At 31.9% G+C, this 24,319-nt stretch overlaps 1 protein-coding gene and 2 long non-coding RNA genes across 3 annotated transcripts in view; 2 read left to right on the forward strand and 1 right to left on the reverse strand.

Moving 5' to 3' along the window:
• Window positions 1-24,319, reverse strand: part of LOC139493887 (uncharacterized) — a 452,812-nt gene that overhangs the window by 287,791 nt on the left and 140,702 nt on the right. The window lies entirely within an intron of this gene.
• Window positions 4,668-24,319, forward strand: part of LOC139493899 (uncharacterized) — a 426,642-nt gene continuing 406,990 nt past the window's right edge. Inside the window, exons 1-6 of the long non-coding RNA XR_011657091.1 lie at window positions 4,668-4,754; window positions 5,173-5,249; window positions 5,967-6,038; window positions 6,823-6,922; window positions 9,525-9,554; window positions 16,393-16,560. This is a non-coding gene — a long non-coding RNA (uncharacterized lncRNA). The remainder of the gene's footprint in view (window positions 4,755-5,172; window positions 5,250-5,966; window positions 6,039-6,822; window positions 6,923-9,524; window positions 9,555-16,392; window positions 16,561-24,319) is intronic.
• LOC139493901 (uncharacterized) lies at window positions 18,009-20,423 on the forward strand. Its single transcript, XR_011657093.1, has 3 exons — window positions 18,009-18,086; window positions 19,240-19,311; window positions 20,265-20,423. It is a non-coding gene; the product is annotated as an uncharacterized lncRNA (long non-coding RNA).

Genomic DNA, 24,319 nt, shown 5'->3' on the forward strand with positions numbered 1-24,319 from the left:
CACTATTGTGCTTTTTCGCGGCTGTCAGTTTTCATTGTCGGAACAAGCTAGAAATCGCGAAGAGAACAAATGACCTTCAGTAGGAAACTGACGATCCCTGTCAATTGAAATTAAAGTCGAGCGCACCTACCACGAGATTTGAACTAACAACCTCATTGTTGACAGACTGATGATACAATTGTTCGACTACTTACATCATTTAGCTGCCAATCCCCTAAATAAATTTGGAAAAATGGATTGAATAATGAATTTATTATGTCTAATTGCAGATAACCAACATAATGTATTAGAGAAATGATATGTCAATTCGTTCCATTTGTAATTATCTTGGATTAAATTGTACCCCTTCATTTATAAACTTGACTCCAATTATTATTGGGATCACATTATATTCACTATGCACACACAAAAATTGCAAAAAGAGACCATTTGATCAAGCAATATACATACTGTCATAGAAGTGATAGGTTAAGGTTAAGCTAGCTATAAAACAAGGTTTAGTCTACGTTTTTCTATATAAGAACATGTCTGTACAAAGTCAGATATATGACAGTTGATTTCAATTCGTTTGATGTGTTTGTGCTTTTGAATTTTCCCCGGATTTCGGTATATTTTTACTGGTTGGTATAGTTCTCTTTTGTAAAACGTAGTTAGTTCGTGTGCATAAGCATGGATGCCGATCATAATGATTTTTGCTTCAAGAGTCTCTCAGTCGCCTTGTGATTTACTAAATAAAATTGAGAATGGAAATGGGGAATGTGTCAAAGAGACAACAACCCGACCATAGAACAGACAACAGCAGAAGGTATATAAATAAGGAATTTAACTAAAACTCAAATTCTTTTCTGTCTAGCAGTCCATTAAGCTGATACCATAGTAACTATAACTGAATTAATTAAAGAATACGCAACACGAACCCCACCAATTGATATATGAATGCACAAATGACTTGGTTCGTAAAACTTGCCAAAAAAAATGGGCATAAAATAATGCCCAACTGATATAATCATATAACATATAGCACAAAGATCAACATGTGAAGTTGGGACTTTACACAGTCACAAGAAGATAGTTGATGTCAGTAATTAATCAAATAATATTGTATACAGACAATTACAAGGACAATATCGATGATGTTTTACATATATATTTAGCAGTTTTGTGCTTATTTGAGGTACTGGTTTTACCCAGTGCTATTTTTAGAAAGAAAAAAAATTGAGAAAGGAAATGGGAAATGTGTCAAAGAGACAACAACCCGACCATATAACAGACAACAGCAGAAGGTCACCAATAGGTCTTCAATGCAGCGTGAAATTCCCGCACCGGAGGCGTCCTTCAGCTGGCACCTAAATAAATATAATAATACTAGTTCAATGATAATGAACGCCATACTTAACTCCAAATTATACACACGAAACAAAATGATACAAGAGAAACAAAGGCCAGAGGCTACTGACTTGGGACAGGCGCAAAACTGCGGCGGGGTTAAACATGTTTATGAGATCTCAACCCTCCCCCTATACCTCTAGCCAATGTAGAAAAGTAAACGCATACTAATACGAACATTACAATTCAGTTCAAGAGAAGTCCGAGTCTGATGTCAGAAGATGTAACAAAAGAAACTAAACAAAATGACAATCATGTATATCTGTTGTATGGTCATTTTATAGAATTTACTGTTTGCAAGTGTATAAATTATTCTTAATAGTAAAGATGTTCTTGTCCCAGGCGGATAACCCTGGCCGTATTGGTCACAACTTTTTGGAACTTTTGGTCCTCGGTGATCTTTGGCTTTGTGCTTGTTTTAGCTTTCATGCTTTTTTAATCGAGCGTCGCTGGTTAGTATTGTGGGGACGTGGCGCACGTCTGGTGTGTTTAATTTTTAACCTGGTACCTTTTGTTGGCTATTATTTGTGTGTTTCTCTGTCTTATATTTTCTCCCATTTATTTATTGTAGTCCTGTCATGAAATGTTGTCATTTCAATGCTATAATTAACATCGCCATTAAAACGGGAGCTTTGCGTGGCACAAAACCATGTTCAACAAACCATTTTTTTCTTAAAATGCCCTGTACCAAGTCAGGAAAATGGCCATTGTTATATTATAGTTCGTTTTTGTGTGTGTTACATTTTAATGTTGTGTTTCTGTTGTGTCTTATTTCTCTTGTATTTGATACGTTTCCTCCGTTTTAGTTTGTAACCCGGTTTAGTTTTTTTTCTCTATCGATTTATGAATTTCGAACAGCGGTATACTATTGTTGCCTTTATTTATGAACCACCTCAACAAACGACAACCACTAAAATGTTAGTCGAATCGCAATCATTCCCCTTACCTAGTACAGTAGTGTAAAAATACAAGTAAGAAAGTTAATTTAAAATAGTTTCGAAGACCAAAGTGTATTTCTAGATTAACCTTGAAGTTGATAAAAGAGGGACGAAAGATACCAAAGGGACAGTCAAACTCATAAATCGAAAATAAACTGACAACGCCATGGCTAAAAATAAAAAAGACAAACAGACAAACAATAGTACACATGGCACAACATAGAAAAGTTTGAAAATTTAAAGTGACACGCACAAATTTTTATTATATTTTGATACATTGTTTGTCTGTACCAGCTCAGGCTGTACATACATTGCAGCGTACAATAAAATCATCTTTAATCAGATTAAAACCAAATTAAGGTTAGATATTAAGATTCATAACATAATCGCATTTTTATGGTCATGTTATTTTCTTTTATGCTTTAACTACTAGTATTAACTATTTGTATCTCTTAACTTGATTCAAAGTTATGTGCTGTCTTTTGTAGCAAAGCACAGGTTAAGTAAAATTTTAGTTTATTTGGTATTGTGCTAATTTTTATGCCCCCGCCTTAGGCAATGTGAGCATTAAGTTTTGCCCATGACTGTCCTTCCGTCCCATTTTCATTTCCCTACTCTAACTTCAGTTTTCTTCATCCAAATTTTATGAGACTCATTCACAATGCTATTAAACTTATCACTCTAGAGTATTACCCCTTTATAACTGAGAAAATTACAAATTTGTTTGTTTTCACACTCTATCTTTAGTTTGCCTTATCCCAAATTTTAGGAAATTCATACATAATGATACATAATGCTAAAAACCAGAACACAAAGCTGACAAAGTGTTAATTTTGACAGTATATTAATAACCATTTTAGAGTTATGCCCCTTTATAACTGGGAAAATGGAAACAAATTATAAGCCTGGTATATGTGAGTATTCGGTGTGTCAGGACTGATGAAAGTTTCGGTCTTTGAGACATCACCAACAATGTAGTCTACACTTTTTCGTATACATATATTGCTGTTGATAAATTTTGAAATATTGAAATTTCAACCAAGAGTAAATGGTCTTTTATTTAACCTTTCATGTGTTATGATTTGAGCTGTGAAAGAAAAAAAGTAAAATAACAAAAACAAAAAAAGAATAGAAAGGGATTTCAAAACGGAAAGTATCTTATCAAATGGCAAAAATCAAAAGCTCAATTACAGCAAACGAATGTAAAAACAAGAACTACTGTGGATTCATTAATATTCGTGGGATACCAATTTTCGTGGAATTCGTGGGTTAATGTTAACCACGAATTAAGATATTCAACGAAATAGAAATAGACATTTGAAAAACCACGAAATTAAATATTCACGAAAGCATTATTTTTCCACAATCCACGAAAAATTGGTACCCACGAAAATAAATGAATCCACAGTATCTTTAAAAAAGATATTCGACGTATTTAAATTTGTGTATGTTTAAACTATCATTTCGATAACCTTCAATAGCACAAAGATACCATTTAAATAACGTTTTCTCTGTTTGTGTTCAGTATTCTCGGTCCTCGTATCTTTCTGTTTACATTCACCAAAACCCCGCGGAAATCTCACATGCGTAGGTGCGTTCTAAAAGTCATGAACGTTCGTACAACAAAGTTTACATTAAAAATTATATAATTGTCCCGAATAACCAACTGTCACGGATGCAAAGAGCTATTGGAGAAACAATCATTTTAATAAAAATATCAATCCTTGTAAGATCTAGTTCAAATATTTATAGTTTTTCACTTAACTTCCATCACGTTATAATTAACGAGACGTTTTTTTCAAACACAACCAAATCACCCAACATGACAGCATTTTGTCCAATCACAGAAAGGATTTTCGAGCATGCGTATTCTGTTGCCATAGTTAAGCGTCCTTAAGTTCAAAGGGCACAAACCGAAACTATACCGATTACGCAGGTGATTTTATTGTTTTATATCTTCATTTTGACCTACAAGATTTTCTTAATGTTGTCTTCCTGATATTTTACATATAGTTTGATGTATTATTTTGGAGTTTTCTCTATGCTTTCGTAACGACTTAAAAAAATGTTTAAGAATTTCAATTCACGTTTTCGATTATTCAGTTCGAATAATTGTACGTACAACAGAGCAGTTCAAAGCTTGAATATTTTACACGATGTTGGTTTACTATTGAATATTGTTAATATTAATTGTATCAAATGTGCATTATTATTGTACCATTATTAAGTGTATCATGTTTTAAATATCCTTATGCATTACCTTAAGTAGTATATACTTTTATGTTTATATTGAATAAGATTTTACAAGTACGACTAAATGAACTATACATACACACATAAACTACAAGATAAGATGAACTTATTGTAAGGGTCTTATCAATATGCTGTTATTTCTATTGTAAGGATTAACTTGTGTCCGTCTGTCTTTTGGTATGTACATATATGTTCGTTCTTCAAATTCGTATTATATTTGAACTTTTAACCTTTTCGATTCCAACGTCACTGATGAGACTTTTGTAGTCGAAATGGTGGTCCGGAGTACACTAATTTAATCTGGTATCTGTCTATGATGTTTTTATTTGTATGGAGATAAAATTGAGGAAATGGGGAAAATGTCAATGAGACATCAACCCGACAAAACGACAAACAACAGCCGAAAGCCACAAATGGGTCTTCAACATAGCGAGAATGTCCCACACCCGGAGGTGGTCCTCAGCTTACCTCTAAAAAAAGTGTGCACTAGTTCAGTGAAAATGCACGTCATACTATAAGCTCCAAAACATATAAATAGATAATTGTTCTGTATCTGTAGATATTTATTTTTTATCTTTGTTTTGATTTTATACAGCTGTGACCTGTTATAAATGTGATTCTGTTGATCAACCTGCACATTGCTATCAAACAGCAAACTGTCAGGCAGATGAAGTAAGTCTCTATCCTTTCATTTTTTTCTTACAACAACTGCAGAAATATGATTAATGTATTTTGCCTGGTATCAAAGTAATAAAAATGACACTGATTTCATCAAAGACTGTAGTTTACAAGTTCTAATCAAACGTCTTGTATGACAGGAAATGGTAATTACTACTCCAGTAAAACTTCCTGTTTTAGAGGTTTGATTTGGTGTAGTGGTAACAGTTTTTGTCTTTACATATTAGTCGAATATCCGTCGAGGGATGTTCAAAAAATGTTGCAAGAGATGACTGTAAAATCAAATGTGTTGGTACAGCCGCTTCTGAGGGTGGAGATTACTATGACATTTTTTGGTCAAACGAAAAAGACTTTTCAAAGTTTTCTTTTAAAGTTGTTTATCCTTTAAGCAATTTGTGTTGATACTCTGCTACATGTATGCACAACATTTCTAGTTAGAGTGTGGTGTATTACATTGACATTTGGTGTCTGTTGACCTTAAGTATTTCCTAACAGATCTTGTACAAGATCTTATCAACAATAAACACTTTTTAATCGGACAAAAATCGTACTTTTTAGTGAGTTGTGTAAGAATCTGTTCACTACAAACAGGCAAATATACTTGATCATCCAACTTTTGCTCAAAACCCTTAATGTCTTAAAAGTTTTCAATTGACCCCTCACAATAGTATCATTTGTGTATATATTATACAATATCAATAATGTTCACAGATATGTATGGTTTCACAGAATCCAAAGTTGAATGGAGACCTGTTCTTCAACCTAGGTTGTTTTGCAAAGTCGGTAAGATTGAGATTTATTTTATAATTTTATGTAGCAGTTATAGAACTTTGTTAGTCACACTTATTGATGTACTTTTGTGAGGTTTGGACTTTTTTTTCAAATGTTTGGACCTCTATTTTTTCTATTATGCAAGGTAAAACATTTTGCTAAAAAGAACCCATTTTGGGGTATATTTTAGACTTCATTAGCTTTTAAAAACTCATTACCAAATATTTAAGCAGATGTTATCAATATTTTAAGCTTAATGGGTTCCTACAATAATGTTCTAACTAAAAAGTACCAATAATAACTTTTTGATTTCTTTCATTTCATATAAGTTCTTCCTCAAATTAAATTTTAAGTACTTCTTTATATTTTATTATAACTAGTTGCGGCTTTGCGTGCAATAGGCAAGAAATCATTTGTAGTTGTCTTGTATCAATCTTCGTGTACAGCAAATGAAAATGTATAAAAACATGAAAACATTTGTTATATTTCAGATTTTTCAGTACTTGGTTAAATTTTATATTTCAGATTTGTCAGTACTTGGATATTAGTTATTTTTCAGACTTGTCAGTTGCTGAATATTTGTTATTTTTCAAACTTGTCAATAACTGACTATTTGTTATTTTTCTGACTTGTCAATAACTGAATATTTGTTATATTTGAGACTTGTTCTTACTTCATTATTTGTTATCTGCAGACTTGTCAGTATTTTGATATTTGTTATTTTTCAGACTTGTCAGTTGCTGAATATTTGTTATTTTTCAAACTTGTCAATAACGGACTATTTGTTATATTTTAGACTTGTCAGTACTTCAATATAGCCCACGGTGTTGGACGTCGTATCCTAGTGAGTTCACCTACCTCAATAACAAAGTGCTGTGATTCGGATAATTGTAACAGTAATTACTTTACATTTTACATGTTATTAACATTTTATATTTATGATATTTACATTTTACTTTTTAATGTTATCTACATTTTACTTTTTTACATTTTACAGGTTATTAAAATTTTACAGGTTTTTTGCATTTTACATTTAACATGTAATTAACATTTTGCATGTAACATGTAATTGCATTTCTAATTTTACATGTAATATACATTTTGCATATTACATGTTATTTGCAGTTTACATTTTGCATTTAATTTACATTTAACACATGTAATTTAAATTTTTTACATTTTACAAGTTATTTACAAATTACATTTTACATGTAATTTACAATTTCCATTTTACACGTAATTTACATTTTACATTTTTACATTTTACATGTTATTTATTTTTTCCATGTTATTTGGATTTTACATTTAACATGTAATTTACTTTTGCATGTTACATGTAATTTGCATTTCAGATTATACATGTAAATTGCAGTTTACATTTTGCATGTAATTTACATTTTACATGTAACTTTCATTTTATATTTTACATGTAATTTTTAATTTACATTTTACATGTAATTTACATTTTTCATTCTACATGTAATTTACATTTTTCATTCTACAGTTTACATTTTACATTTTACATGTCCTTTGCATTTTACAATAAATTTACATTTTACAATAAATTTACATTTTACAAGTAATTTACATTTTACATTTATTTTATACTGTTATAAGATATTTAGGGTTTGTAATTTACATTTTACATTTAATTTACATATATTTGACATGTAATTCACATATATTTGACATGTAATTTGCATACATTTTACATGTAATTTACGTACATTTTTACATGTAATTTACAGTTTACATTTTGCATTGATTGACATTTTACATGTTTACATGTCATTTACATTTTCCATGTAATTTACATTTTACATGTAAATTACATTTTACATGTAAATTACATTTTACATGTAATGTGATTTTACATGTAATTTATCATGTTATAAGATATATAGGGTGTGTAATTTACATTTTACATGTAATTTACATTTTACGTTTAACAGGTATTTTACATTTAACAATTTATCCAATGACGTCCTATGACATGATGCTAGTGTCATGTGAGTATTTCTGCATTAGCCTCGTTATTGGTCCGAGAGTTGCTGTATTGACTCTGATGCAAATCCGACGTACAAAACAGCTGGTTAAGGACCAATAACAAGTTTAAAACAAAAATACGCAAGTAATGATATCCTTATTATTTTTTTTCTTTCATTTCACAAAAGATTTACCTGTTTATTTTGGTCAGGAATTATCCAAACCAGAGTTTAATTTTATAAGCTTCAATGCCAATTGATCAGGCCTTTAAGTCATAAATCTTTCGATTCAGTTTTTTGTACGCATACTCCAAAATCAACCAATCAAATTGGTTGATTTTGTGTTTCGAGCATGATTTTTGTGCTCCAAGCACTGGGCAAAGTTTTACATGAAATCCAGCAATTTGATTGGTCAATTTTCGAGTCTGAGTACAAAAATCATGCTCGAAAGTTGAATAACAGTGAGGCCAGGTGCTTTTTCGAGATGTCTTTTACATTTTCCAGTCGATCTACTTCATATTTAGACGCCACACATAAATAGTAATTGAAAAGGTGCTGCCATTGCCCGAGAAATATAGAAACATAAAGAGCGTTTCTAAATAAAAGTAGAAAATATACTCATCATACATACCAGGATTGAAATTTCGAATATACGCCAGACGCACGTTTCGTCTATAAAGACTCGTCAGTGACGCTCGATAAAAAAATGTTAAAAAAGCCAAATAAAGTACGAAGCTAAAGAGCATTGAGGACCGAAAGTTCCTAAAAGTGTTTCCCAATACGGCTACGGGTAATCTATGCCTGGTATAAGTGGTATAGTTCATATGTAGATGCCACACATAAATAGTAATTGGAAAGGTGCTGCCATTTCGCGAGTAATGTAAAAACAAAAATGAAAGTAGGAAAAGGAGAATGAGTTATTAGACCAAATAACCAAAGAACAAAGACTTGAAGAATGACTTGTTACCTTTCAACCATTCTTATATATTTAAAAAATAGAAATGTTATGATTGCCAATCAGACAACTTTACAGAGACCAAATAACAGTAAAAATTAGCAACTATAGGTCACCGTACGGCCATTATTAATAAGCAATGCCCAAACTGCATAGTCAGCTTTAAAAGGGACCCGAAAGGTCAAATGTAAAACAATTCAAACAAGAAAAACTAATGGCTTAATTAATGCACAAAACATGAACGTCAAAACAAATTTGTAAAACTGCTTCAATTTACACCACCGAATTACGGGCTCCTGACTTTGGACAATCACATACATACAGATAGTGACGGGTTTCAACATGTATGCCTGGTTCTGTTTGAAAAATTAATGACACAACTCATTTCAAGCAAAAGTGAAATGTAAATCAATCTATACTCATTAAGATTGTAAGGTGTTTTTAGTTCTAGAAGAGATGAACTTTTTCATAATCTACGAGCTCGTTGCCAAAATACGAAAAAATAATTTTCTCCTTGCAAAATAATTTTATTTTAATGACTGAGAGCGTCTTTTGTAGAAGATCTGTTATGTCCTGGCGGGATTTGTGGTAAGTTGAATGCATATTTTCCTGACGTTTTAAAAGATTGGACAACAAGCATTATGTAAATAGTTATCAAAGGTAACAGGCTTATAATCTAAATTACGTTATACACGCGTTTCGTCTACATAAGACTCTTCAGTGACGCTCAGATCAAAATAGATAGAAAGCCAAACAAGTACAAAGTTGTAGAGCATTGATGACCCAAAATTTCAAAACGTTGTGCCAAATATGGCTGAGGTTATCTACGCCTGGGATCAGAAAACCCACAGTTTTTCGAATAATTCATAAACGTAGGCGCTTCTTTAAAACTACCATTTTATGTGATAACATAGTAATAATATAGCAATACCCATAGTGTATATGTTACAGTGAATTTGTATAATCAGGGATTATGTAGAATCACTAAACTCATAAGTGATTATATAGAATCCCTGAAAATTACCAGTGATTTTACATAATCACTGAACATTTAAATAATTATTCTACAAGTTCCCTGAAATTATTTTAGGGATTATCAATAATTCAAAGATCCTTTGTTTGATAAAAGTTAAATATGGACAAAATCCTACTTTGTTCTTATTCTTATAAAGTTTAAGGACAGTAAGTCATGATTTAAATTGTGTAAAGATTCCTACCATCTACTATATTTCATACATATTGCATATCATTATACATCAATATAGGATGTTAGCTATTGGGTATAGATAAAAAAAAAAAGTCTAAAATATTTGACGAACATTTTGTTGGTGATTAAAGCAAAAGTAATAAAATCTAGTTCTACAGTTTTTTCTAAGTACTATTTATCATTATGCACATTTCTACGATTAGCGTCTCATTTGTATACTATTATTTTAGTCAGATTTGGGATGACTTCAGAGCCCCTCCCCCCCTTTTTGGGAAAAATTTGGTTGCTTTATAGGGAATCTCTGAAGCGTGAGTGGAGCGGGCCCCCTCTTAGGCAGTCAGTGGGACCCCAATTATGAAATTTTCTAGATCCGCCAGTGGACCTGTTGTTGAACCAAGGATTTGTATGGTCTTCCTAGACAAATCCTTGGTTGAACCTATTATTCGCAAATTTAAATCCACAGTGCATGTTATGTGTGGTTCAACAAGGGGTGAATAACGTTATTGAACATCTGTTCTGTGTATTTTTGTGTTTAAATGAACAAGAAATTCAAACTGAGAGAATTGCCACAACTAAATGTATATGAAAACAGACAGAACAAATGATTGGCAGTACCTGTTATTATTTTAATCTATATCTACATGATAGCCTTTAGTTTTGGTACCTCAGATGTTTGTACTGAACACTTTATTTTTCTTGTAAGTGTAAAATCTGATTCGATATGTGAAGGACAATATTTGTTAAAATGTGGATGTTGTGGTAAAAACATACATTTGATTCAAATAGATGTGCCTGTAGAAAAGCAGGGCAAATGTGCAATAGTCGATGTCATCCAAATTAATTTGTAAAAATAGATGATTGTTTTTGAAATATTGTTCTTAACATTTAAATATAATTATTGTGCTAAATATTTAAGTACATTGTTTCTAACATTCTAATGTATTGATGTTATCATTCTTATACATGTATATTGTGCTTAACATTTTACAACTTTTGTTTAAAATGATGTTTAACTTTAATTTATTCCTTTCTTTATAAATACAACTAATTCATCACTTCAGTTATTATGTATAATCCCTGACAGTTTTTCTAGTGATTATACATAATCCCTGAAAGTTTTAGTAATTATATAGAATTCCTAAACTGACCAGTGATTCGACATAATCCCTAAAAATTTCAGGGATTCTACATAATCACTGATTATACAAATTCACTGTAACATATACATGATATACACCTGTGTAAAAAAAAAATTGAATAACTGAATAACCAGGAAAACGGTTTTTGTATGTTAATCACATTATATAAAATGTAAAAGCAATATAACATATATGCCAAGACACGTAATTAATAGCGCCTGGTGATGTTTCATTGCCTGACCAGTTTGTGGCCATACGGGTCTTTATAAGAGACCTCTTATGTCAGTACACCATTACTATATCAAGTTTATTGCCTACCGATTTTGATTGATTAATGCATACGGTATTGTCAAGGCACTTGGAAACTCAACATATACACTTAACAAGAAAGACATATTGAATAATTAATATAAAAAGAAGATGTTCTATGTTCCATATCGAATTTGAACCAAAGACGAAGAACTGGATTTAGCTTTACTGTTTTGGATACAAAATTACACAAAGTACATGATTGTTGTTACATACAACTATAATGTGCTATGTCTTTCAAATATGAACTATCTTACATGAGTGTTGTTACATACGGCTTAATTGTGCTGACTTTCAAGTGTTCTATGAAACCTCTTTCTAAATAATTACCATTAGTTTTATCAGCAATCAATACCGGGCTTCAACATTATTGTGCAACCACCCTACTCTGAAAGAGGAAGAAATCAGATGTCGATACTTAAAGATATTTTAGAGTACATAGAAGCAAAGTCTCTTTCCTCTTTCAATTGTATTATAACATTTCACTTTTACACAAATCTTCTACATTTCAAATTTAAAAAAGATGGTTGAAGTTTGTTTCGTAAATAAGAATGGATAATGCATGTAATGTAGATACAAATATCTTGTCTTCCGGAGGGATAAATCTTACAGTTTAAAACAAAACTCAAACAAGAATGTGTCCTCAGTACACGAATGCCCCACTCGCACCATCATTTTCCATGTTCAGTGGACCGTGAAATTGGGGTAAAAACTGTAATTTGCCATTAAAATTAGAAAGATCATATCATAGGGAACATGTGTACTAAGTTTGAAGTCGATTGGACTTCAACTTCATCAAAAACTACCTTGACCAAAAACTTTAACCTGGAGCGGGACAGACAGACGAACGGACGGACGGACAAACGGACGCACAGACCAGAAAACATAATGCCCCTCTACTATCGTAGGTGGGGCATAATAAAAAAACTGATGTTCTAAAGATGATTGATTTCTGGATTGATAACATATCTGTTACATTTGAAAGACGTGTTTTGTCAACAAACAATTGGCATTCCTATGGGAAACAACGGTGCTACTCTTTTTGCCGACTTTTTCCTCTATTCAAATGAGCTATAATACCAAATCTAATCCACCGTTTTTAAAATAAGAAAATGCTGGTTTTAGGGCTTCAAAGTTAGTGTGAAACTGCCTATTCTAGAGGTGGCGTGAATCAGATGTGGATACTTAAAAATTCCAAAGATCTTTTAGAGTACATACAATCTAACTCTCTTTCATCTTGTAATAGTATTAAAACATTTGACTTTTCTACACTTTACACAAGTATTCCACATTCCAAAATAAAAGACAAATTGAAAGAGTTGGTATTGCTTTGTTTCATAAAATCAAATGGCCAACGTAGATACAAGTATCTTGTCTAAGGGATGGAAAAATCCTACTTTGTAAAGGATCACTCTGATTCAAACAAAAAATTCTCTAAAAATGACATTATCAAAAGAGGGACGATAGATACCAAAGGGACAGTCAAACTCATAAATCTAAAACAAACTGACAACGCCATGGCTAAAAATGAAAAAGACAAACAGAAAAACAATAGTACACATGACACAACATAGAAAACTAACGAATAAACAACACGAACCCCACCTAAAACTAGGGGTGATCTCAGGGGCTTCGGAAGGGTAAGCAGATCCTGCTCCACATGTGGCACCCGTCGTGTTGCTTATGTGATTACAAATCCGGTAAATAGTCTAATTCGGTAGGTCACATTCATGAAAGGGAAGGGGATTGTAGTTACGACGTAAGGAACATATCCGATATCATTTGTGAAACGGTTATTCCATAACGGTCAACCAACTCGTGATGGCGTCCGTAAAATTTACGAAGGGATGATTTCAACTTCACCATTTGGAACTCTTGGTTTAATAGCTTCCTTGTGAGCAGTAACCCTCTATCAAGAAAATCATGATAGGAAACGCAAGCACGGGAATATCGTATCAATTGGGAGATATATACCCCGTATGCAGGTGCTGCTGGAATGTTGCTACTTAGAAATGGAAAGTTCACAATTGGAAAGCTGAAATCATCTCTTTTGTCGTAAAGTTTTGTTTTCAACCGACCCTCATTGTCAATTTCTAGATGTAAGTCAAGATATGAAGCCGACTTAACTGTATCTGTAGTATCCTTTATCTCCAATTAGATGGGATAGATGCGTTCCACAGAGTCACCAAATTTTGAATTGTTTAGTGAAAGAACGTCATCTATATAGCGGAAAGTAGAGTTAAAGGATATTGCTAACTTCTTATCTTTCTTCCTAAGAAGTTCCTGCATGAAGTCAGCCTCATAATAATAAAGAAACAAGTCGGCAAGTAGAAGGGCACAGTTTGTTCCCCTTGGGATGCCGACAGTCTGTTGAAAAACACGTCCTCCGAACGTTACAAATATGTTGTCAATCAAGAAATCAAGCATCTTGATAATATCGGTTTCAGAAAATTTTTTGTTTGAATCAGAGTGATTCTTTACAAAGTATGATGTATCCCTCCCTAAGACAAGATACTTGTATCTACGTTGGATATCAAGATGCTTGATTTCTTGATTGACAAAGTATTTGTTACGTTCGGAGAACATGTTTTTCATCAGACTGTTGGCATTCCAATGGGGAACAAATTGTGCCCCTCTTCTTACCGACTTTTTTTTATTATTATGAGGCTGACTTCATACACGAACTTTTTAGGAAGAAAGAGAAGAAGTTAGCAATATTCTTTAACTCTACTTTCCGCTATATAGATGATGTTCTTTCACTAAATAATTCAAAATTTGGTGACTATGTTGAACGCATCTATCCCATCGATTTAGAGATAAAGGATACAACAGATGCAGTTAAGTCGGCCTCATATATTGACTTACATCTAGAAATTGACAATGAGGGTCGGATGGAAACAAAACTTTACGACAAAAGAGATGATTTCAGCTTTCCAATTGTGAACTTTACATTTCTAAGTAGCAACATTCCAGCAGCACCTGCATACGGTGTATATATCTCTCAATTGATACGATATTCCCGTGCTTGCATTTCCTATCATGATTTTCTTGATACAGGGCTGCTGCTCACAAGGAAGCTTTTAAACCAAGAATTCCAAATGGTGAAGTTGAAATCATCACTTCGTAAATTTTACGGGCGCCATCACGAGTTGGTTGACCATTATGGAATAACCGTTTCACAAATGTTATCGGATATGTTCCTTGCGTAGTAGGTACAATATTTCCCTTTCATGAATGTTACCTACCGAATTAGACTATTTACAGGATTTGTAATCACATAAGCAACACGACGGGTGCCACATGTTGAGCAGGATCTGCTTACCCTTCCGGAGCACATGAGATCACCCCTTGTATTTGATGGGGTTCGTGTTGTTTATTCTTTAGTTTTCTATGTTGTGTCCTGTGTACTATTGTTTTTTGTTTGTCTTTTTCATTTTTAGCCATGGCGTTGTCTGTTAATTTTCGATTTATGAGTTTGACTGTCCCTCTGGTATCTTTCGTCCCTCTTTTATATAGATTCCATTAGTTGAATGTCTTTGTGGTGTTGATTTTGAATTGAATAAGGGACTCTCCGTTTATTTTATTTTCCTTGAAGTTTCGTATTTTTTGTAATTTGTTTTTTTTTTTTTATATTTAGCAAAACAATGCGTTCCTTAAAAAACAATTCCAAAATAAGTGTAACCGTAAGTGAGTAGACAATATGCTTAACAAATGAATCCAATTTTACTACTGCCTTTATTCATTGATAAATTGTGTGTAAAATTGAACACGCACAAGAAAAATGTCTTAAGGGCATACGATACAGTTTTGAACATGTATTTACAAGTTGATGAAAATTTCCATATAGGCTATTTTTTACCTCATCAAATCAAATATGAAATAAAAAATATACCTTCATGCGCTACTTTTTGAGTAAAATGAGTTCGCAATTTTGTATATTTGCTCAAAATTCAGATATGTGTCCGTATTTTCTTTTTCGAAAGAAAGACATAACGTTTTTGTTTTAAAAGATAAACACAAAATGTTTTTTGTTAAATAATCGGTAATGTCTGTGTTTTATAAGTATCATTAAAAATTATACAATTTTTATTCCGAAATAACTCTATATTTATCAAATGTTCATGAATAGAGGAAAAAACGTCATTTTTTGCTGCATGTTTATCAAAATTAAAAAAAAAATGCGCTATTTACAGTTTTATAAAATTTGGGTCACATAATCTGCTTGCAAAATGAAACAAATTACTGTTTTAAAAAATAGGCGTCCATGCACTCGTTTTTAAATTAAATCAGATTGAATGATAAAAATCAGTCGAAAAATGCATCTTTTCCCAATATGTCAGAGTTTGACGTCGCGAAAATAACATTTTACGTTAGCAACGTCATTACATTCCCTGTAACTGTATCGTATGCCCTTAAGTACATGACATGAATCAATGTTTTGTATTACCAAAGTTATTTCAACTGATCGGGCGTAGCTTATGTTTTAATTTGCATAAGGACAGTCTATTTGTAGATGTGTGTGATAAGGATGATTGGACTCTAATCACCTATCAGTGTCAGCAAACGCATTTACTAAACAACTGAGTGTAACTATGATATTGGACGAATAACTGGACACTTCATTGATGAGTTTATCTCAAAACTCCTAACTATAGATGAAACGGTCTTAAATGATCAAACTTCTTAAAACCCGCCCAGTCAAGTGAAATAAATCTAGTAATAATAATGAAATGTTAATCAATCCATTTACTAGATATGGTAATTTTTGCAGGCACAACAACCATTATACCGAGTACAACCAATATCCCCACTACAACCAGTACTAACACAGCTTGTCTAGATGATGATATACCAATCTGTAAAAGTCCGGCAACTATATCTCTTGTATGCAGAGACCATGATATGAGACAAAACTGCAAAAAAACATGTGGATTATGCCGTAGGTATTATTTTTTACAAGATAATTTATTGTGGATATAGTTTACCTTGCAACACTTTCATACACATGTCCCATGTCATATTATTTAGATAATGTAATATGCATGGCATATCTTTAATGACTATAAACCAACTAATTACTAAGTTAACACATTTCGCCTGTGATTTAATTTCGCGACATTCGCAAAAAAGAAAATAATTTCACTATAAATCTAGAAAAAAAATTTGATCTACAATATAATGTTCATTTTTGTTTTTACTTTTATAGTCGTAGGACGATTTGAAGTCTGATTATATATCGTATAGAAAGGCCAATCTATTGTTGAAATGTACATGTTGCCCTCTATGTGTCTGTTTGTTATTTTTATCCTTATAATGTTGTGTCATGAGAATTTACTCTTCTTTTATTCATTAATTTGAAATTAGCTGTCGGGTGCTAATTAACTAAACTATCGGCACACATCATTTTCAGCTCAATTACAGCAAACGAATGTAAAAAAAACTGTCACGTTCTTAACTAGGAATGCGTTGTCGTAACGTGAAAATTGGAAATATGATTACGCAGGTGATAATATTGTTTTATATCTTTATTTTGAACCTACAAGATTTTCCTAATGTTGTCTTCCTGATACTTTACATATAGTTTGATGTATTATTTTGGAGTTTGCTCTATGCTATCGTAACGACTTAACAAATTGTTTAAGAATTTCAATTTACCTTATCGATTATTCAGTTCGAAAGCTTGAATATTTTACACGATATTGGTTTACTATTGAATATTGTAAATATTAATTTTACCAAATGTGCATTATTATTGTACCATTATTAAGTGTATCATGTTTTAAATATCCTTATGTATTACCTTAAGTAGTGTATACTTCTATGTTTATATTAAATAAAATTTTACAAGTACGACTAAATGAACTATACATACACACATAAACTACAAGATAAGATGAACTTACTGTAACGGTCTTATCAATATGCTGTTATTTCTATTGTACGGATAAGCTTGTGTCCGTCTGTCTTTTGGTATGTACATATATGTTCGTTCTTCAAATTCGTATTTTATTTGACCTTTTAACCTTTTCGATTCCAACGTCACTGATGAGACTTCTGTAGTCGAAACGGTGGTCCGGAGTACACACATTTAATCTGGTATCTAGGATGTTTTAATTTGTATGGAGATAAAATTGAGAATGGAAATGGGGTAAATGTCAATGAGACACCAACCCGACAAAACGGCAAACAACAGCCGAAAGCCACAAATGGGTCTTCAACATAGCAAGAATGTCCCACACCCGGAGGTGGTCCTCAGCTTACCTCTAAAAAAAGTGTGCACTAGTTTAGTGAAAATGAACGTCATACTATAAGCTCCAAAACATATAAATAGATAGCTGTTCTGTATCTGTAGATATTAATTTTGTATCTTTGTTTTGATTTTATACAGCTGTGACCTGTTATAAATGTGATTCTGTTGATCAACCTGCACATTGCTATCAAACAGCAAGCTGTCAGGCAGATGAAGTAAGTGTCTATCCTTTCATTTTTTTCTTGCAACAACTGCAGAAATATGATTAATGTATTTTGCCTGGTATCAAAGTAATAAAAATGACACTGATTTCATCAAAGACTGTAGTTTACAAGTTCTAATCAAACGTCTTGTATGACAGGAAGTGGTAATTACTACGCCAGTAAAACTTCCTGTTTTAGAGGTTTGATTTGGTGTAGTGGTAACAGTTTTTGTCTTTACATATTAGTCGAATATCCGTCGAGGGATGTTCAAAAAATGTTGCATGAGATGACTGTAAAATCAAACGTGTTGGACAGCCGCTTCTGAGGGTGAAGATTACTATGGCATTGTTTGGTCAACCGAAAAAGACTTTTCAAAGTTTTCTTTTAAAGTTGTTTATCCTTTAAGCAATTTGTGTTGATACTCTGCTACATGTATGCACAACATTTAGAGTGTGGTGTATTACATTGACATTTGGTTTCTGTTGACCTTAAGTATTTCCTAACAGATCTTGTACAACATCTTATCAACAATCAACACTTTTTAATCGGACAAAAATCGTACTTTTTAATGAGTTGTGTAAGAATCTGTTCACTACAAACAGGCAAATATACTTGATCATCCAACTTTTGCTCAAAACCCTTAATGTCTTAAAAGTTTTCAATTGACCCCTCACAATAGTATCATTTGATTGATTGATTGATTGTTGGTTGCTTAACGTCCAGTGGCAAATATTTCATGCATATTCAGGACGAGAACAAGTTCACAATAAATACAATAGGTAGGTAGATACAAAAGAGGCTATCTGGGATGATGGTCAAGGAAATTTGGACTGCCACTAGAAAATGAGGGTATGTGGATAAGGACACAAATTTTGCCTTGCAACAGGCCACCTACGGACCCCTCAAAGAGTTGTTGCAAGGGTTCTTTACGTGCAAAGAGCGTGGCACTCTCTTTACACGAGGCATCGGATTTAACGTCCCACTTCTGACCGGACGTGACTGCGAACTTGATACATCCCGCATAGCCAAACGGACGCCCCACTTCGGCAAGCGTTTTACTGCCGGTCGAGAGAAGACCAAAAATGACCATATTTCTATACCCCAGTCACCCTTGGGGCCTAGTATCATTTGAGTTTATATTATACAATATCAATAATGTTCACAGATATGTATGGTTTCACAGAATCCAAAGTTGAATGGAGACCTGTTCTTCAACCTAGGTTGTTTTGCAAAGTCGGTAAGATTGAGATTTATTTTATAATTTTATGTAGCAGTTATAGATCTTTGTTAGTCACACTTATTGATGTGAGGTTTGGATTTTTTTTTTCAAATGTTTGGACCTTATTTTTTCTCTTATACAAGGTAAAACATTTTGCTATAAAGAACCCATTTTGGGGTATATTTTAGACTTCGTTAGCTTTCAAAAGCTCATTTACCAAAAATTTAAGCAGATCCTATCAATATTTTAAGCTTATTGGGTTCCTACAATAATGTTCTTCTAACTAAAAAATAACCAATAATAACTTTTTGATTTCTTTTATTTCACATAAGTTCTTCCTCAAATTAAATTTTAAGTACTTGTTTATATTTTACTATAACTAGTTGCGGCAATAGGCAAGAAATTATTTGTAGCTTGTCTTGTATCAATCTTCGTGTGCAGCAAATGAAAATTTATAAAAACATGAAAAACATTTGTTATATTTCAGATTTTTCAGTACTTGGATGTTGGTTATTTTTCAAACTTGTCAGTACTTTGATATTTTTTTTATTTTTGAGACTTGTCAGTTGCTGAATATATGTTATTTTTTAAACTTGTCAATAACTGACTATTTGCTATTTTTCTGACTTGTCAATAACTGAATATTTGTTATATTTGAGACTTGTTCGTACTTCATTATTTGTTATCTGCAGACTTGTCAGTACTTTGATATTTGTTATTTTTCAGACTTGTCAGTTGCTGAATATTTGTTATTTTTCAAATTTGTCAATAACTGACTGTTTGCTTATAATCCAGACTTGTCAGTAACTGACTATTTGCTTATAATTCAAACCTGTCAGTAACTGACTATTTGCTTATAATCCAGACTTGTCAGTAACTGACTATATTTGTTATAATTCAGACTTGTCAGTAACTGACTATTTGTTATATTTTAGACTTGTCAGTAACTGACTATTTTTTTTATATTTTAGACTTGTCAGTACTTCAATATTGTCCACGATGTTGGACGTCGTATTTTAGTGAGTTCACCTTCCTCAATAACAAGGTGCTGCGATACAGACAATTGTAACAGTAATTATTTTACATTTTACACGTTATATATATTTTACATTTTACGTGTTATTTGTATTTTACATGTTATATAATTGCATTAGATGTATGCTACATTATAATACGTTAGTTTGATTGACTACACTGATATCACGCGTTATTCCTGAATCAACTTCATTACATAATAAAATTTATCATTCATGATGACAAGAGGTCTAACAATAAAGTGAACATGTAAATTAAATAAAACCCTAATAAAAATCGTGTTTTCATGATTCTGGCTAAAAAATGTAATTATAAGTATTGAATGCTTCTTTTTGTAACTTCATAGGGGTATAAAAGCGTTGACCGTGCGAGCATTTTTAAAATTTTACTTAGGTCAACGCAATTACACCCCAATAAAGTTACAAAAAGAAGCATTCAACTCGTAAATATATTTTACATTTTACATGTCATTACACTGAAAACAAAGAAGATTTACTTAAACACAATTGACAGTCTATTTGAGGTATATTTATTGTATACCGACAGCTTGTATCGTACTATCGCAATATACAATCAGTCTAGTTATTTGCCCAAGTCTGCAAATTTGTAGACAGTTATGCAATTTTATTGGTTAGACTGGGTTTTTTTATATGAAGAAAACTTGCTGATATATTCAAACAAATACCAAACATGTGTATTTTAAAAACAATGTTGTCAACTGAGCAATTTAAGAGGAGATAACTCTTTAAGTAAAAATTTACACAATTTTCTAACGTTTACTTGTAGCAAGAAAACTAGTTCGGTAAAACCATCACTGACCATCTTTCCTTTTTATTTTCTGAAAACATATCATAAAATCTATCTTCTAACAATATATTTCAAAAATCTATCTCATAGAAATTTCTTTTTATGCACAAAAATGTGTTTTTTCTTGATCACTCAAACCAAAGTTAGGCAATTCAGAACGACTCATAGTTTAAAAATTAGCACGGTGACCTTTTTATTATATTTATGATAAGAACATAGTTAAATTGTCATTTTGGCAAAGTAAACGAAAATTCTATCTTGGGAAATATATACCGATGATCTACCTTAAAAATACCAACATGCGAGTATTATTAGTACAACTTTTCAGTATAAATATACGGGTATGAAAATACAAATAATCATTGAATACTGTTGAAATAAAGGAACTTACTTGATATTTCAAACACGCATTTACTTTTTACAAAAATAAAATGCACTTTGTGAATGTGTTTCTATTGCATTATATTTATTTGTGTATTTATTTGTAGAGGATCTGTTATGTCCTGTCGGGATTTGTGGTAAGTTTCACTTGATATTTTAAATGATTGACCGAACAAACATTCTGTGACATAGTAAAGGGAAATACATATTACTAGTTCAACACAAAACGCTGAAAGAGTTCACAAAATTATTTAAAGTTTGAGTTACCCGACCAGTTCATGAAATACTTAATAAAAGAACTATATAGTAATTTGCTTATAATGGGTGTGACAAGAAGCCTTACATACCAATACTTATAGAAATCAACATATAATTGTTGACTCATTTCAATATATATAGTTTAAATACCAATGTTAAAATAAAAATACACATTTCAAGAAAACAGTTTAAAGTCAACAAGTACAAAAACTTTGTAACGAAGAAAAAGGTTTGTAATATCAAATCTACAATTTGTTTGTTGTAGTATATTATTCCCAACACGAATGTCAATGTATTTAATGCTTCTCTTTTCCTTATATACAAAATATAGTATAAAAAAGTTAAAAAAGTTAAAATAAAAATAAATAAACTATCAACACCATTTAAAAATATAAACTAGATCTAAATGAAGGTAATCTAAATCACTACTTACCTTATGATATATTTCGATTCCATGTAATGTGCAATTTAATTAATTAAATGTAATTGACCCCAAGTCTGGTTCTGAGGATTATATTTCTTCATTTTCTGAACTGGAAACTTAAAAAAAAAAACAACAGACACGGCTTCCTCTGTCTCCTTTAAAGACTTATACATCGAATTTGACATAAACAGTGATCTCTGTACTAGAATCAATGAAAAACGACACGAATGTCATAATAAAATTATAACTTGCACCACATTAGGAAGAAAAGAAAATTCCTACAACTGTAATAAACTACAGGCAACAACCTCAACACTTATAACCCAAACTCACAAGATGAACAAAAAATCCTTACAACAGTAATACATTCCAGGCAACAACAACACCATATTATAACCCATACGCACAAGAAAAAAAGAAAATCTCGGAACAGTTATAAACAACAGGAAACAACAACAACAATTATAACCAAAACTCACAAGAAGAAAAGAAAAAATCCTACAACTGCAATAAACTACAAGCAACAAAAACAACAATTATAATTCATACTTACAGGAAGAAAAGAAAATCCCACGGTTTTACTATCGTCATAAAGTCAATCAGGAACATTTTAGATTTTAGAGTATTGGAAAATTCGGAGTAAAACGTTATAACAAAGTGAATAACTTTTATTATCTTCTGTGTAATATAAGCCCATCGTTTTTTAAATACGCAATTGCGTTTTATACCAAAGTGATTTTAACTATTTTCGACCGAGTAATATAAGCCCACTGTGAATAATCAAGCAATTGATGTGCTCCTAACCATAGGGGGAAGTTGCAAAAAGAAGAAGAAGCCAGCAGAAAATCAATACATTTTCGATACACTTTGCTTAATTTCGAATTCATTGATATAAAGGAGATTCAAGCATTCATTAGGGTCAGGTGCAGATCAAGGGTTATTTGAAAGGGAGAGAGGCCATAGAAAGCCAACCTTTGGAGAAATACTTGTAAAATGTCTATGCATGTGTCATATTTGTAACTCCAAAAAGGGAAAATAGACAACTGTTATTTCTTGTATTGTAGCCGGAATATATCACTACCATGTTTCGTATGACCCTAAAATGTGAATTTATCAAAACTCCAAATGAAATCAATGGTTGAAATCTTACTGTTAAACATGATGTATGTGAGTTAATACTCAGGTTATTCCATGTGGAATATTTTTGTCAATTATGTTACAGCAGGGATGATTCCACTATATAGTTTAGGGCCGCTGAGCGGCCCTTAAATCTGCCAGCGGCCCCAAAAAATGTTTGTGAATATAAATTCCAATTCAGGAAAATAAAATAAAAATCGGTATTTCCGGAAAAGTTTCAGTCACCGATTACGGCAACTATAATTTGTCATAGGTTGTCGTCAAAACGTAGTAAAATCCGGATAAGAATGCTGACTTTGATCGCATTTTATTAACAACAATTTAATTATGTCAACATTGAACTTGAGGTAAACAATTTTAGCAGCCGGATTCAATTGAATAAAATGTTATGGGAGTATTTGAATTCGCAAAAGTGGATCGCTCAGCATTGCAAACATGCTTTTTGTCAAAATTGGTGTCAAAGCAGACCTCGGCAAAGAGCAAATTCAAATTTTGATACAACATTGATGAATAAATTTTAATGGGTGCCGATCTTATAAAAGCAGATCGCCCAGCAGAGCCGGTTATGTAACCTGATTAAAACTTGTTTTGTAAAAGAAATTATTTTATATTTTGCTCTATTTCCTCAAAAGACAAAAGTTTGCGCGTTTTTGAAAATAATGTTGATGATAGACCATTCATGAAATGAGCCCCAGCGGTTTTTTTCAGTGGTTAATACGGCATGCCATTTTGCTATTCAATCTAACTTCAAGATATCTCATAAACTTTATAAGATATCTTATATAATAGTTCATTAGATATCTTATATAGTTTGTAAGATATCTTATATAGTTTGTAAGATATCTTATAAAGTTTATAAGATATCTTACATAGTTTATGAGATATGTTATAAAGTTTATGAGATATCTTTTATAGTTTATAAGATATCTCATATAGTTTTCTTTATCATATATCTTATAAACTATATGATATATATTATGAACT

Source organism: Mytilus edulis, chromosome 11, assembly GCF_963676685.1.
Source record: "Mytilus edulis chromosome 11, xbMytEdul2.2, whole genome shotgun sequence".
NCBI lineage: Eukaryota > Metazoa > Mollusca > Bivalvia > Mytilida > Mytilidae > Mytilus > Mytilus edulis.